At 38.5% G+C, this 18,324-nt stretch overlaps 2 long non-coding RNA genes across 2 annotated transcripts; both read right to left on the reverse strand.

The window, feature by feature from the left end:
- Positions 1 to 2,511: 2,511 nt before the first annotated feature.
- Positions 2,512 to 5,515, reverse strand: LOC148065350 (uncharacterized). The gene is made up of 4 exons (XR_015713462.1): positions 5,233 to 5,515; positions 4,305 to 4,379; positions 2,716 to 2,840; positions 2,512 to 2,633 (listed from the first exon to the last, which is right to left on the reverse strand). It is a non-coding gene; the product is annotated as an uncharacterized LOC148065350 (long non-coding RNA).
- Positions 5,516 to 8,695: 3,180 nt separating this feature from the next.
- LOC148065351 (uncharacterized) lies at positions 8,696 to 14,234 on the reverse strand. Its single transcript, XR_015713463.1, has 3 exons — positions 13,886 to 14,234; positions 9,882 to 9,944; positions 8,696 to 8,810 (listed from the first exon to the last, which is right to left on the reverse strand). It is a non-coding gene; the product is annotated as an uncharacterized LOC148065351 (long non-coding RNA).
- Positions 14,235 to 18,324: the final 4,090 nt, after the last annotated feature.

The following is an 18,324-nucleotide window of genomic DNA, read 5'->3' on the forward strand; positions in this document are numbered from 1 at the left end:
AGTTCATTTTTGTAGTTTCAGCGTCAGCTAAAAAGTTTTCAAACTGCCGAACTCCATACGCAACTTCCTCCAAACCTCCGGATGTTGACGTCACCTGTTGTTACTCGTCCCAGAACATGCGTTTTTGTCCTCACGTTTGTGCAGTAACTTGACGGAACAATGTGCGCGTCATTCGTCTTTTGAGGTAAGATATAATTATTGCTTTAAGTCGACTTTGTTTGGTGTTATTTAAATGTCCGCGCTCCGTGGGAAAAGAATCTAGAAAGAACAAATGGTTTTAAAGCATTTTTAATGTACATATGATTTTTCTTGTGTGACGAGAAGAAAAGACAATTGGAGAGGTAAGATGGAGGAGGTGTCAGTATGGAAGGACCCTTTTCCCGCCGAAGAAACGTCAACCAATCATAAGGGTTTGCCCCTTTTTATGATCACTAAGTTTCAAAATAAGAACTGTGTTCAACTTAGAGAAAGTGTGTTGTTTCCTCCAAAAGATCAGAGCGTACCTCTTAACATCAGGGTGTACCTCGTAACATCAGAGTTTATCACCTCCCGCGTGATAAACTGGTTCATCACCAACTTTGCCTTCAAGACGATCTCCGGCCTCCTAACTTCAGCTCCTGCAAGCCCAAACTGAGGACCGCACTGAAGGACCCGCTTCCAGCATCCTTCCAGACTCCGCAAAGTTTCGTGAGTTTCTTTTTAATATCGACCAGACCGGTCCGATTATTCCAATATTCGCAGCACGTCTCCCAGACTGTGAATCTCCATCAAGAAGCAAACAGCCCATGAATCATCCTTACCTCCCGTAAGAAGAAAGTGTTCCTGACCTAAAGACTTTCCCTCAGCAAAGTGAACATTCCAGGCGTTCAGCGCATTCACGTGAGGTGTCTACAACCAGGAAGACGACACTGTGATTCATCGGAACGTTTGGTCCCCTCGTCGAAATAACTTTGATTCCCTCGTTCCTGACTGTCCTCCTCATCATCCTCTCCTTCATCCTCATCCTCCAACTCTGTTGACATCCACCCGCTTGCCACCTTCATCTGGTCTCCAGCTGCTGCCTAAACCTCCGTTCACCATCTACCGTCAAGTAAGAAGCTGATCACTTCATCTTGAACAAATTGATTTGTGTCTGGGTTGTTTAATATGCGGGTAGTCAAGTAAGATTTCGTACACGATTCTTTTCCCGTTTCCGTTTTTATTCTCGGTTCCAAAACTTACCATAACATACTCATTTTTGTCATTCATTATTCATTCCTTTTTAAATAAATTTATAAAACGTCACGTCGTTGTTCGCGTCTCTATTCTGGTGTAATTATTGGTCAATTTAAGAGCCTCTTACTCAGTAAAGAACAGATAATCACAACAAAAAGTAGTAAACTTCAGTTAAATGAGATTGAGTAAAACTAGTGTTTCATAGTTAATTAATTAGGCCAATTAATTAATTATTATTCACGTACATTTAATAGTTTCCCTTGCACTATAAAACAAGGGTGGTGTCCCCTTTCTTCAGGAAAATCTTACCTAGAGGCAATTTTAAAGTTAACTCTACCAGAACTTAGATGTTCTGAAAATAAACCTTTTTATAAGGCATATAAAATCACTACATGTCTTTTTTTTCTCCTCGCTTTTGACACAAATTCTTAAAACTGTGGTTGGCATGAAGCTGGACTCACTGGTGACATTTTCTGAGAGGAGATCACTGGACAAACTACTGTCCATCATGGATGATGACAGTCATCCTCTCTGCCCTTTCCCATGATGCAACACTAATAGACTCAAGGAGTTATTCATTCCTTGGGCTATTTAATTGTACACTTCTGAGTTTGGGGGCCGGAGTGAAGTGAAAATCGTTCTATCCTTTGTCTTTGTTATTTGTCTTTGATCAATGTTCTTTATCTTTAGACTTAGATTGTGTCATCTTGTTCTTTATTATTTCTCTTTGTTCTTGTTCTTATTTTTATTTTTATGAATAACCGTCTGTATTGCTGTGTCTAATTGGAAAAACAATTTCCCGAAGGACACCTCCTAAGGGATCAATAAAGTTCTACCTAACCTAACTAACTAACTTAACCTAACTTCACTAGCTCCCCATCACCTACTATATCAGCTACAAGATCCTCTTTACTTTGAAACCCCTCAACAACCATGCCACAGACAGACACTCAGATCTTTAGAGAGCCATCATGGGGTCCAGAGCCTTTAGCCAATAAGCCCCTCACCTCTGGAAGTCCCACATGATTTTCCATTTGGACCATTTTTAAATCTTAACTTTTAAACTGGCTTATTCTAGTTATATTTAGTTAAACTCTTGTTTTATTGGTATTTTATAAGACAGTATGTGTGTATGGTGTGTGTTTTGAAAATTTGGATGCAGAAAAGGCAATCCACACCCAGCTCTGATAACCAAAAAACATTGCTTTAGCAAATCTTTATTCAAACAGGACTAACATGGAAAATATTATTGAACACTAATTAATTAACTAACTGATTAAACAAAATGGTGATATAGAAAATGTCACGTTAACTTGGCAGTACAGGCTTGTGTGCCTGCCCCGTGAGCCACTGCAACACCATTCTGCAACTCTCTGACTCAGTAGTGTCCACACTTTCACTGTCTGGGCCAGTTCTTCCTGTGAAAAAAAGAAGAGCAATCATGAACATCTGTACATAACTATTACAACGTAAATAATTCAAATAGTTGAGGCCGCTAACCATCATCTTCCAGCTCCTGAAGAAAATCCTGAAAGTAATTCTCATCTTGCAAAAAGGCAATAGCGTGTGGAGCCCTTCAAGCTCCAGTCGGGTCTGCAGTGGTCTATGACGTAGTTTTCATCCGGCTCATAAAAAAAAATATTTTGAGCTGTAATTTACTGGAAACTTAATACAATCAACAGCAAAAGGACAACATAGCAATAGCTCTCCGCAGCCCTGACAGAAAAATGTAAGACTTAAGCAAGTCACCCTTCTTTACACAGTAAATGCAGCAACAAAATATAAGTACTTTGTAAGTAGTTAAAAGTAGTTATTATTATTGTAGGATCGTCCGAGAAATATTAAGAGTAATCTGAATCACTTGAATAAAAAATGCTTATTCTTGCTGTGCATGTCTTGCATCTTTCTGACAAGACAATACAAATAATATAACTGAAGTTTGGATATTTGAAAATTATTTTGAAATTTTTTAGACTTATTGTTGTTTAGTTTCACCAGCAGGTGGTGATAGGTTTTTTTTTTTTTTACATTATTATCCTGTTGCTGTACAAAGAGTCAACCATCCAAACTCGGATACATTAACTCATTCGACTATTTCAAATAACGCCTAAAAACAAATCCGTTCAAGACCACCTCTTGCAGCTGACTTAATATACTCAACATTTGCCAATTAATCCATTTATGCTACTCTGTTTTTAATATGCTCTGATGTTTAAAATATAACTGACCTTGAGTATGTCATGAAAGGCGCCTTAATACTAAGTCTGTTTGAATTTATTATTATTATTATTATTATTATTATAAACTGTGGATATGTGTAAAATGTTAATGGAAGTTTGGAAAAGTTCAGAAAGAGTGAATGGTGGGGTTATGAGTAGTGATGGTCATCTGAAGCTTCATGAAGAAGTGTCATTATTTTCAGAGCACACTAGATGGTGGCCTCTGTCTAATAAAATATCACATTTTATAACTGATGATGCCACCTACTGACTTTTAGCCAACATGGCACTGCTTAATGAAGCTTCATGAGCCTATAACCAGTTATGACTTTGCATGAACTTGAAAAGTAAAAAGTGCCACTATTTTGCATGGAGACTTTTTGTGTCTAATTTATTCTTCCATTGATTTCATTTGTGAAAATCTTCTTTTCTGCTCTGGTTTATTTACTCATAATAATTTTGAGGAAATTCAATTTAAGTTGTAGTAATAGACACATGTAGTTTTTGCAAGAATCTGGAAGGGAGACTTTGACAATAGTGGGGTGTCCTTGTTGAGGATTGCGTCTTCTAATCCATTGCACCGTTTGTGCAGCAGAGATCTGTAGAATGATTCGATATTTGAGTAACTATAGATAAACTCAGAACCTCTGAAGAAATTAAAAAAGTATCTAGAGGCCTCATCTTGTATAACATCTTTACAAATGCAAATCCAAAATTTTCTGATTCTGCTATTGCTTCTGCCAGGTTCGGGAATACATTTCCACAGTGTCATCAATAACTTTCCTGTAAGGAAACTGTTATTAGATCAGATAAACCTTATCCAAAGTGTCGGAAAGATGAAACTAAAAAGTTGTAGTTTGTCTTACTCACTTGCAGCCTTTACATAATTGGGAAGGTTGTCTTTTCATCACTGGTACAGTATTTTTTTCAATCTCACTGGTAAAACTAGGATAATAAAAAAGAGAAAAAAAACCAACAAATTAATAGTTAGCAAGTGCTTATTTTGTCCAGGAATGCGTGCATAACTTAAATACTTATTTGCTTTGAGTGGCATTGGTCTGTAGTGTATACAACCATAGACTACAGAAATCTAGCTACATTTCAACATTCCTGCTAATCCAACTTTAAATATCTCTAAATATCTCTATATTTAGTTATGTCAATGTAAAAGGGGAATAAAGAAATGGAGAAAAAGTTGATGGAGCTTGAATCTAGGGCCAGACACAACAACCTCAGGCTCCTCCACCTCCCGGAGTCTACTGAAGCAGCGGACGCCAGCAGCTTCCCTGAGAGCGTGCTACCAGAGATAGTTGGTCTGTCAAATGCCAAGTTTATGATTTAAAGAGCGCACAGAATCTTAGTCCAAAGGAAACCATTAAATTACATGGATAATAATTAATTAATTGGCCTTATTAATTAATTATGAAACACTAGTTTGAATGAATCTCATTAACTGAAGTCACTATTTGTTGTCGTGATTAATGTTCTTTACTGGGTAAGAGGCTCTTAAATTGATTATACAATAAAAATGAAAAATTGTAAAGGCAACTGACCCACTTTTTATAGGATTTATTGAAAGAAACAGAGAAAAGGGAGATCAGTTAAGAAAAATGTAAAGTAATGATGATGCTTATGGAAGGAAAAATGTTAATTAATCAGGAAGTAACTGACTTGATGGCTTTGTCAACTTCTAGGAAAGCTTTACAACTTATTTTAAGCTAATCTTGCTACCTCTGATCAATTTGAAAAATCCCAACACATCAATCAATGCAAGAGTGACAATGTTACAGTTTCTTACGTCGTCGAGAGGAGAGAGGAAGGCGTGATGATGACGAGGAGGATGAGGAGGATGAGGAGGATGAGGACGAGCGTGAATGAAGGCCCTGGATCCAGTGATGTCGGGTCTTCTTGGGTCTGGTCCTGGTCCTTTGTTGCAGGCTGGCAAAGATCTTCCTTGAGAGAGTTGATGTTACCAACCAGAGACATATCTTTACTCGGCTCAAGGGTTCACAAGTCTTTGATGCACAGGTATTTCTGGAAGAGCAGTTTGGTTGCTGGAGCTTGGATGCGGGCAGCTTGCTTGCGTCTTGAGGAAGTAAACAGTTAGGAAGCTTCTCACCAAGTTGCAGAAAGGGGAGGGGGAGGAGTCAGGAACGGGGGGGGGGGGGGGGGGAGAAGGGGATGACACCCCAAGAGTCCAGCGTGAAGTGTCTAGAGAGACAAGAGACAAGAGTCAAGAGTGAGCCATTTCATGTGGCTCTTTTTAAAGCCATCCACTCGTGCTCCTAAGTGGTGGGTGACATTTGATTCCACCAATACTCATGAGTCAATAAGATTGACTAGTTGAAGTCACATTAATTTTACCTACATTTTTATCAGTGCCTCCTCCTTATAGTATAATAAGGGAATACATATCTTCCAAGGCCTATATTGTGATGGCTCTTTCAATAGTTATTATAACCCAATGGATGGATGGATGGATGGATGGATGGATGGATGGATGGATGGATGGATGGATGGATGGATGGATGGATGGATGGATGGATGGATGGATGGATGGATGGATGGATGGATGGATGGATGGATGGATGGATGGATGGATGGATGGATGGATGGATGGATGGATGGATGGATGGATGGATGGATGGATGGATGGATGGATGGATGGATGGATGGATGGATGGATGGATGGATGGATGGATGGATGGATGGATGGATGGATGGATGGATGGATGGATGGATGGATGGATGGATGGATGGATGGATGGATGGATGGATGGATGGATGGATGGATGGATGGATGGATGGATGGATGGATGGATGGATGGATGGATGGATGGATGGATGGATGGATGGATGGATGGATGGATGGATGGATGGATGGATGGATGGATGGATGGATGGATGGATGGATGGATGGATGGATGGATGGATGGATGGATGGATGGATGGATGGATGGATGGATGGATGGATGGATGGATGGATGGATGGATGGATGGATGGATGGATGGATGGATGGATGGATGGATGGATGGATGGATGGATGGATGGATGGATGGATGGATGGATGGATGGATGGATGGATGGATGGATGGATGGATGGATGGATGGATGGATGGATGGATGGATGGATGGATGGATGGATGGATGGATGGATGGATGGATGGATGGATGGATGGATGGATGGATGGATGGATGGATGGATGGATGGATGGATGGATGGATGGATGGATGGATGGATGGATGGATGGATGGATGGATGGATGGATGGATGGATGGATGGATGGATGGATGGATGGATGGATGGATGGATGGATGGATGGATGGATGGATGGATGGATGGATGGATGGATGGATGGATGGATGGATGGATGGATGGATGGATGGATGGATGGATGGATGGATGGATGGATGGATGGATGGATGGATGGATGGATGGATGGATGGATGGATGGATGGATGGATGGATGGATGGATGGATGGATGGATGGATGGATGGATGGATGGATGGATGGATGGATGGATGGATGGATGGATGGATGGATGGATGGATGGATGGATGGATGGATGGATGGATGGATGGATGGATGGATGGATGGATGGATGGATGGATGGATGGATGGATGGATGGATGGATGGATGGATGGATGGATGGATGGATGGATGGATGGATGGATGGATGGATGGATGGATGGATGGATGGATGGATGGATGGATGGATGGATGGATGGATGGATGGATGGATGGATGGATGGATGGATGGATGGATGGATGGATGGATGGATGGATGGATGGATGGATGGATGGATGGATGGATGGATGGATGGATGGATGGATGGATGGATGGATGGATGGATGGATGGATGGATGGATGGATGGATGGATGGATGGATGGATGGATGGATGGATGGATGGATGGATGGATGGATGGATGGATGGATGGATGGATGGATGGATGGATGGATGGATGGATGGATGGATGGATGGATGGATGGATGGATGGATGGATGGATGGATGGATGGATGGATGGATGGATGGATGGATGGATGGATGGATGGATGGATGGATGGATGGATGGATGGATGGATGGATGGATGGATGGATGGATGGATGGATGGATGGATGGATGGATGGATGGATGGATGGATGGATGGATGGATGGATGGATGGATGGATGGATGGATGGATTCTTTTTACACGGAATTCTTTGTTGTAATTTTGAGCTGCAATTCTGGTATGATTAAAGTTATTATTATTAATGTATAAATCAATTAATTGCGCAGAATATGTAAGTGGAAAATAATATAATGGTATGTGTGCAGGTGTGTAGTGGTGAGTATTTTATCACATTTTAGTTTGTAACCATGTTGTTAGTATGGTTGTCAAAAGTATCGATATTCAAAAAATGTATTGGCTAAGGGCAAAGGGCCCTCGCTGCTTCTCTTAAAGTCACAGATTGAAGCCGAGAAGGCATTAGGTTACTTACGCAACTCTGGGTTCTCTGATGACATAATTTAAGACATTTATATGGACCTGATCCTGTTTCTGGTGTTCCTGTTTACTTGTTGTTGTTGTCATTGATGTTACTGTTCTGATCTTTCTTAAAAAAAAATATCATGACTCTTTTTGGTATCGAGTTGGAAATTCTGGCATTGTGACAACTTAAGTTGTTAGATGAAGATAGCATTATATTGTATTAGCTCATTTCTGTTTGATGATTTTGTCTCTTTTTATCTTTAATTTGACTTTATCTCAAATTATATTTTTATTTAAACAATGTGCTGTTTAAAAAGTTGATAAAATTGTCAATATATTTTAAAGAATTCAAGTCAATCAAGTGGCAACAAAGTTTTGGCAGGTAACAACGATCAGATCCATTTGCAATTGAATGCTTACACTGGAAAAAAAAAAGTTATTTTTTTTATGAGAGAACTTTTATTTTATTGAAATAACATTTTTAAAATCAATCTCCCAGCCCCAAATGTAGTAATAATTTGATGTGATAATATAATTGCATAAATCATTCACCAAAACCTAGTTTCAAGTGACGGCTTTGCTCCTTTTTCTTGAAATTACTTAAAAAATCCTGTGAAACAATATTTGTGCCTCAAACTCCCAATATATGGAAAAATAATAACCCCAGTGATAAGAGACCAGAGACTGTCAAAGATTTAGGTTATTATAGCACCCAAGGCCAGTTAAAAATAACAACTACTTTTAAAATGAGCTAAGCCATTTATTAAAATATTAACTTAATTACCATCTCATTCATCTCTGCATGAGCCAGGGTCTGGTTCATAAAAGCTCATCTTCTTCGATGGGTTTGGCATTCTTTCGGTGATCTTTTTTTACATTTCCTGCTGTGTCATTCGTTCTGTTGAATACATAAAAGCACAACACATATTAAAAAGGTGGTTAAATGTCTTATCTAGTTTTAACATGTAACTCTATCTCATACTTTGGTACAACATTTCTTTTACATTAACGTTGTACATTCAACATTGTAATGATGTGAACACTGCAAAACAACCACACAATTGAAGCCTGGGTTTCCGACTAGTTCTTTTTTTGATACACTTGTAGCTCAGTAAGTTATCAAAAAATATTTGCTCTCTGCATTTCCGCTCAATGTGCCGTTATAGCTAGCTGTTTTCCTGGCGGTTCATATGATCAGCGCACTGCAAGACCGATGTCGAGTACTACATTATATTTTACCCTCGTAAAACATTTGTCCACATTGCTCCCGTCGTTATCTTCCTTTTCTGTTGTTGTTTATAACATGTCTTCCTCACCGGCTGCTGATTGAGTCTACTTTACACTTATTTACGGGATTAGTGCCCCCCACAGACAGGACAGGGTTGATTAAGTAGTGACGGTGTCAACGGGACAAGCCCTTGATCAAATAAAATATCGAAATTTGCCGTCAGAATATCGGTTATTTATTGCAAAAGAGAGCACAAATATATATCGTGATAAAGATTTTTCCACCACCCCTATTAGCAAACTGAATTTTTTGTGAGAGAATACATTTACTTGATTTTTTTTTTTCTTGTAAGTTTACTTTATTTTAGTTAGCTTTGTAAACATAGAAAACAGGGTGTTTTTTCAGTTTTTCAGTTTTCTTTTCATTACAGTTAACTTAAAGTATTTTTTACTCCTTACCAATTTAAATATCATATTATTCTGATTTTGTATTAACTATATTAATCTTATAATACCCCAATAATAAAATGGTTAGAAAGATAAGTGATTATCATAGTGTTTTCCTAAAGAAAATGTGAAATCAGTGTACCTACCATCTAATAAATGTTACAACCCTGATTGTTTTCATTACGATGATGGTTCTAAATAATGTAATTTTATATATATATATATATATATATATATATATATATATATATATATATATGCTGCACTATGAATATCATGTGAATTACTTACTTACATTTTCATGTGCTTTTTCATCTTTTCTTCTGATTCTGATCTATTCTGATGGAGTCAATAACCCCTGCGCAAAAAAAATATATTCAGTGGAATACAATTATAGATTTCTGCATAAAATAATACATAATAAAAATCACATGGATTACAATATAGTCAACCCAACAGATTATAAGAAACAACCAAAATGTTTCAAGTCTGAGAATTCAGTGAGTACTTGCTTGCTCTTCATTTGCTCTGTCTGAGTTCCGTATCAGATGCATGAAATGAAGCTGGGATGAGAGCAGATTGAGTTTATGGGGAGAACTCTTTTATACCTATACCTTAGTCTCAGTTTGGTATCACACAGATCTCATAGTTCTATTTTTGAATTTTCTTTTAGCCCTCTCAAGCTTTTTGAAAATAAGTATTGGTATAAATGTGGTTATTTAATTTAAATGTTTTGAGGCGCTCTCCTACAGTTTACCTTTTATTCAACCAAAACTGTTACTGTAAGATGTAACTTTGCTCATATAAGAACATTCGTTTTTCAAGATAATTAACGCAGAACTCTGGCTAATCGCTTCCCCCTCCCTCATCTGTCTCAGTCTTAAAGGAACAGCAACATGCAAAACAACAAATCTTTTGTTCAAAAATGTTATTTCATATTTGTGCATACCTAAAGGGACAGTGAGTAGAAAAAGAATGAAGTTTAAATTTTAGGTGAACTTTCATTAACTAACATTTTATTTATAGTTTGTTTATATATAGCATGTAGACAAACCAAGAAAGTGAACATTATATGAAATTATATTTAATTAGAAAAGTCAATAGGGTTTTGCTGCTCCCAGTGTTTTATTTTCTGTAAGAAACCGGTCCAAATGGCTCTTGGAGTGGTAAAGGTTGTCGACCCCTGATCTAGCTCTTCATAGGGGGACCTCAATGCGTTCCCAGAAAATGTATTGTATTGTATAATACAAACATGTTTTAGGCAATAAACACATGCATTGTATATTACAAACATTGTACCCCAGGTTCTATTATAACTAAGGTTTTATGAATGTGTGCTATGCCCTCTACAGGCTGTCGCTATGGGTTACTCATTCCACTGGCTGAGAAAAGTTAATGCACTTGCCACCCAGCAGAGGGCAGTATTCTCCCCTATATAAAGCCTCACCTTCCACAAAATGGCAGTATTTGACACTCGGGCTGCTGGGCCACACCTGTATGGAGCGCGCATTCGTAGAACCTTAGTAATAATAGAAATAAATTTGGGTTTTTACATCATGCCTCATTAATGCCCGCTACAGGCTGTTGCTATGGGTTACATCATGCACAGCATTGGGGACAAGTGTACCCCCAGAAGACTGTGCTCGACGAAACAGCTTTTTGCAGCCGTCCCTGTATTGAAAGCATGAGAGGGAGCTGTAAAACTTTGAAAGAGACCACTTCAGTCTTAATGCTGGACAAAACAATGGACAGAAAGCGAAATCTAGACAGAGTGTGAACAAGGATTTCACGACAACAACGAGATGATTAAGGAGAACCCCACAGCTTGTTAGCATGTCAGCTGACACCAACACAAGCAGCAGAGTCAGAGTGAACAAACCGTCTGCTCCAACGATACAACAACAAGACTCAGGAGAGCGCATCACAGAGGAGTCAGGAGACCCAGGGAAAGAGATCTCGACGGCAGTCAGATTCTTGAAGCTCCAAGCAACAAAAGGCCTAGCGGGAGGTTATGATGGGAAGAGTGGCAACCACGAGTGAAGCTAATGCAGCTGCAGCATTCACCTGAGGCGTATACGCCGAATATTTTGCGTCCACAAGGGCAGTGATTTTCAACCTTTTTTGAGCCGCGGCACATTTTTTACATTTACAAAATCCTGGGGCACACCACCAAACAAAATGACACTCTAACACAGTAATAAATATAGTTAATATGTTTTTTAATGTGTTTATACACTCACTTAGTGTGAAACCTGGGCCTGTTTCGATGAACACAAAATGGATATCCTGGTAGGAATGGTAGAAAGACACACTGAAGCTCAGCTCACACAGATATGTGGTTGAAAACGGGAGCAATGTCAAAATAGCTTTGTTGGCCAGAATGGCAACAGATAACCAAAAACTGTCCAAAGGCAGATCAGCAAATTTTAGCTTTAAACTACGACCTTGTTTCAGTTAAATGAGTTCCTCTTGCTCCTTTAAAGTCATGTCCTTTCCGGCAACGGATGCTGAGCTGTATGGGTCCCTAACCCAGTCAAGGCATTCTGTGAAGGCTGAATGGAAATAAAATGACAACTTCACATTGCAGCAGTGTTGCCATCATGCAGCTTCACTGTGAGTGGGAACATCTCAAGGCTGCCACGCTGCACATGTTGTTGCAAGAGCTGCAACTTTCAAAAATCTGTGCGTGACACGAATTCAAGCCCTTTTCCTTTGTTCATCAAAATCAACGAAGAATTCAGACGGGTTCATCCCTTTCCATGCCTCTATTTCAATATGTTGATCATATTTAAATTAAGCACAATACTTAAATTTCTCCTTTCTGTGATCATGAAAAAAAACAAAAACAAATGAAAAGATGAATTCAAACTAACAGTTTATATTTGTTAATGTTAATTAACATGTCTGACATGAATCACACTATTGTAAATGAGTTCAGATGTGCTCGGGTGTAAATGTTTATATTTTACATACACGGTTATTAACAAGAATACTGCATTTACGGAGGCGACCGGTGGATGATTTAAAATTTAAAACATCTTTAGATGAAGTTTAACGAGAATAAAACTGTTAATCAGTAACTTAACATCATCATCGCTTTGTCTGAGCGTCTGAGCGTCATTAGAATGTGTGGCTCATCTGCAACTGTTTAACGTGTTTGTGTTTGAGCGTATTCTTATAATATTCGTGAGATAAAGGTAATTTACGAATAGTCATCATGTGATGTTGTATAAATACAAGTGTGTTTTAAGGATGTATCCTTGATCAAGTGATCACATGAGGAAAACCAGCATTTGTTGCGCTTTCATTGGAACCTGCAGCTTGACTTTAATGGAACTGACGTGATGTTTGTGTGACTCTCGTAGAGAAGACCTGACCCGATCAAATGCGCATGATTTTGTTCGATATATTATTTAAAAAAACAAGCTTTTAATTCTATATCGTTTTTCTGAATTGCGTAAAATGACTGTCGGGAAGTCCGCACGTTTTGCCGTTTTTATTCTTGATTCATAAACTTTGCCGTGCGTTCACTGGAAGAGGCTGGAGCTCAGATTGGCTGCTGTGCATATCAATCAATTCGACAACCAATCGGCGCAATAACTATTTGATTGACATGCACAGCAGCCAATCTAAGCTCTCTTCAATATTTTCTTATATCATATTTTATTAAATCAAGCGATCTGCTTCGCGATCGACCGGTAGAGCGTGTTTGACGTATTGGACACCTATGTCTGAAAGGGACAGATGCGCCTTATAGTTTATATATGAATAAAGTTCGAAAATAGACCATTCTTTGATAATTTGCGGCACACTGGTTGAAAATCACTGGACTAGGGTCTGAAGAAAAACAAGCTAACCTCAGCTAAGGAGCGAGATTATTAAAATGACCTGCCGGTGTAGGTACAATTTCGCTCCCCCCCACTTCCTATGCAATGATGTCACACGCCTCATATGCGAATGTCTCTTTCAAATATTTTTTATTGGTTAAAGAAACGTCAACAGAACGTTTACATGATACTTTTTACCACACATAAAACATATTTATTGACGAAAAGACGATGTTCGTCAACCTAATCACTTTCCGTTCTTTCATTTCCTGGTCTGACGATATGCGTGACTTTGAAACCAACGGAAGCGCTACATGTGACGAAGCCGCTGATTGGCTGAAGCTGTTTTACTAATAATAACGAACAACTGTACAATGCAATACAAACATTCGAGTTCCGAAATAATTTGCTTTTCAAATAACAAAGATGTTAGAATTCCTTGAAATACTTGGACCTGCAATACCTGGCATACCTATTTCACAGATCAATCTCTGCTCATTTAACGGCTCCAGTCTTTTCTGACAGTTTTCCAAATAGAGGAGGTGCTTTTAGAACTTTCTGAAAAAGAAAAAAAACACAAGACAACCAAGAAAACAGAACTTTGGAGCAAAACACCTGAAACCACATGGAGGAAATGTTTTGTATACAAATCTTCCTTCTTGAGTAAATATTAACCTGGACATATGACAGCCTTTCAGTATATTCATGAGCATGTGACCTCTAGGTCACAACACTCAAAAAACAGTAATAAACTGTCTGACCACCAATGGTTTATCATGCTGGCATGTTTCCTTTTTTACTGAAGAAGCTCAAATTTCAGACACAATACTCACCTCAATCCTCCAACTCAACATTGGAAAAAAGCCACCTTACCAGAATGTACAAGGACAATGGAGACTGGATGTGTAACTATAGGCAAATAACTGTGAAGGCAGTAGGTACATGGTAGGGAATGTAAATACTCTTACTTAAAACAACTTACTTTTGCCTATGGCATTAGACTGCAAGAATGACTGCAGTATGCGGTACCTTCTGAGTAAAAGTCCTGCAGATCTCCCCATTTTCCAGTCCGAGTGTAACCTATGGAAATAAATATAAAGGTTAATCCATTTTATTATTCAAAGAATAACCTTAATGTACATGTGTGAGTGATTCTAAGCCATATAATTGAACACTTTTACCTGGTAAACTGTTTTTGAATTCCAGGCCACACCCTCTGCAGGAGTCGATCGTGTACATCCTGTAGTTACAACTTATGTAAGCCTTTCAAACGAGGGAAAAGCCTTTCAAACGAGGCATCTATAAAGGACAGAGAGCACACAGTATTTATCCTATGTATAACTTTATATTAATAAAGTTATGAATTATGTTAATTCTATAAAATTGACGTGCAAAGCAAGCCACTGAACAGGGTTTCAGTAAATTTACGAAACCTAATAATGCTCTGGTAGGAACTGTCACCAAACCCATCAGGTTTAATGTAGTCAAGAAAGAAAATCTCTTTCTTTGCTGGGTTCAGGGTATAGGTATATAGATATATATGTATAGCAGGTGAACAATGGTTACAAAAAGATTAAGAAATACATTTTTAAATTGACTCAATGCGAGCAAATAGTTATCTGCTCCCCTGTCTGTCGGCTCCAGGCAGGAATGACGATCATATCTTTCAAAGACAGATCATCCTAGAATTGAAAACAACAGATTTAGATATATCATGTCACAAGTATAAGCAAAAACAGGAATGTGGAGATCTTACAGGAAATGGACTATTCCCTTTCTATTCCCGCCCGAAAACATTTAAATAATAAGATTACAGGAAGACAAATTAGGATGTCTCTTAATGGGGGAATCAGTGACACAGGGAACTTGAAAGAACAATTTGGTCGGAAAGGACGACCCCCTGTGCGGGAAATTTGCCTTAAATATAGCGATGTTTCTACAGATCGGGACCAGTCTGCCCGGGGCTATTGATCTGTAAAGTTGTTGGGAATTTACGCAGAGTTGTACTTTCATGGAAAACCTTTTTTTTAAATTATTTTTAGTGACAACATTTATTAAAATTGAGTCATATAAAATAAAAATTCTTCATAGGAACAATATATTCCTGTGTTATGTTTGAGTTGGTGTCACTGGATTGAATAATGGAGAAACTCCGGGCTCGGGAGGGGATTTATAATCCAGGGTGTGGAAGAGAAATGAGACTAGATTTCCTGGTGGTGACTTGGCTGTGATATGGAGCAGATTTAGGCGTTCGATTTACAAAGGTGTAGAGTGTGGCGTGTTGCCAAAATCAGTGGGGAATGACACTCCGACTGTTGCAAGAAGGGGAAGTGATTTAAACTAGAAAGACTGAGAAGATGCGAATGGTGAATGACATAAATTGTACAGTGATGTGCTGGTTTTTGGTGCTGATGTGGTGGAGACATTGACAAAATTTGATATGAACAAAATGGCGGCTGCTGTTTAACCACCAATCCACCATGAGACTTCAGACACAGAAACTGAAGACACCGTTAAACTTAAAATCCACGAGGGGGTTCTAAAGGGTAATGTGGTCTCAAACCCCTGAGGAGATCAATCCACACGAGAGGACAACCCGGAGGAAATCTGGTGTTGGCGTAAAGAATAAAGTAAAAACGAAAACCAGATGCACAGAAGCAGCCTCCGCTTGTGAGGAAGCGTTGAGTTTGATGTTAAATCATACCAAAAAGGGAAAAAGAGGGAAATTACTGTTAGACAAGTACACAAAACATTGCTTGATCAAAACTTTGAACATGCTGTCAGAATTGAAGCTGATGTTCACATAAATGAAACTAGTGGACAAATAACTGATAAAATTTGATAACAGAATTTAAGAATAACATTCACTCTGCTACCAATGGGGACATAAGAGAGGAGTCCCAGGGGCCACACCCTATGTTGACACAACTATATAAGAGAAAAATCTCTGAGGCCTTTGCTAAAACAGAACTGTGTTTGCTCACACAGGAGCAGGGGGGTATTCAAAGATCCATTGTGGGCTGCAATCAGAGCTGTCTTTCGACGACAAATTAATCTTGAAGCACTGTATAAAGCTACTATGGCTTATGATTGTTCTATGAACCCTGGAGATTTTTTGACCAAAAATATGCGCTGATCCATATGAAAATCCATTTTTCTGACAAGTATGTTTCAGTGGACTTCCGGTATCTGTGAAAAAAGCTCTTGTGTCTGTGAATTGACTCAAGTGGAGGAGGGCTGGAATGTGGAGTCTGATGAAGCATTTGTGGCTTTGAAACAGATCTTACACTCTACCAGAGTTCTCATGGACATCTAAGTGAAAAGGTTGCAAAAAAAGGTTTGTGTAGTTCAGTGGCAAAGTCACAGCGTAACTTTACCAGACAGGGGGATGTAGTGAGGACAGAAAAATTCTGAAAGAGGTCAGCCAACATGCATCAGGGCACTGGCTGCTATCATAAAATCAATACAGAAAACTTGTCATCTAACTATGGCTCATCACACCATTGTTCACACAATTCATGCAGTAAAAGCCCTATCGGACTCACCACATGTCCAAAGAGTAGTTTCCCTAAAACTACATTTGTTCATACGCTTTTAAAAGTCTGCTAGTCAGGTTTTTAGCTTTACACATGTTGGCTCATGTTTCTTGTTCACCTTCTAACAAGGAGATCATTTCATATATTTAAAAGTCTGCAGTGCCCTCACTGGAGAGCTTCTTAACACCACCTCTAACAGGATAAGAATGATCAGAAGTTATGAGAAGGTCAGTTATGAATCTATTCAGGTGGTGATGAGGACATTGTGTGTGTGTCATGAGTTGTGTATTCCAAACTGTATTTCTGTGGATGTCTGTTAAAGTTTGTCATACATTTAATATGAATAAACCTGGAAGTTAGCAGAGAGTTCAAATGATCAGCATGTTTTCACTTTATTGAGAAGAGAGAAACAGAGGTTGGGGTTTGAGGGAATTCTTTCAATCTCTCACATACACAGGGGGCAGGTTGTAGCAGTGACACATTTTTTTTAAATCTCTGAGCTCAGTGTGTTATTTGAAAGATCTATTTGAATTTCTGAAAGTGTTCTTTCAGCAGTAGATTGTGTGTGTCCAAATGTGTTTTATGAATGTAATAGTTAATTTTATTTATTTATCTACCCATAACCGAAATACAGTATTTATTCTAGTTTACCCTTTTGCTTATTCTTAACTATTTTCTTTAATTAATATTCACTTCAAGGAGATGTCCTCTTGGTCTATATGTGTTTGGTTTATTCAACTAGAGAGAAGAATGGGATATTTATTTTTCTTATTTCATAGATGCTGCAGTTTTGGCTTCTTAGGTTCAGGTTGACTTAAAGGCTCTTCAACCTTTTATTTTTATTTTATTTGTCTCAGTGTTTCTTTTAAAACATCTCTAAATCTATTCTTTTTTTCTTTGACCTTCCCTCTTACAGTATTTCAGTCTCTATTTTTACCATTTTCACTATTTTAGTCTAATTCCCAAAGAACAATATATCATAAATTTCACTCACATCAAGATGTAATAGTTTAGTATAGTCAGGAGGTGACAAGTCAGCAGCCCTACAAATAATCAGTTTTAATTTGTTAAAATAAAATTCTGCATCGGTTGACCACACAAGTGGCATATGGCGAGCTGCTTTCATCATAGCTCTGAGTGGAGCAATCAGAGTATGGTATTGTGTGATTAACTTTTCACTGTTACATCTTAGACTCAAGAAGATATCATGTCTCTAAAAGGATAGATTTGTCTGCTTTTTCATCAAATCGCAAGCAACAGCAAGCATTTCTTATTCATGTGTCCCAGGGCCCTAGCGTGTCAGAGAGAGCATAGAGGACACCTTGTTCAGTTGCTAGTTCAACTTCATCAGCCAAACTATGACAAAAATGTCAGA

This window comes from Callionymus lyra, chromosome 15, assembly GCF_982586985.1.
Source record: "Callionymus lyra chromosome 15, fCalLyr1.hap1.1, whole genome shotgun sequence".
Lineage (NCBI taxonomy): Eukaryota > Metazoa > Chordata > Actinopteri > Syngnathiformes > Callionymidae > Callionymus > Callionymus lyra.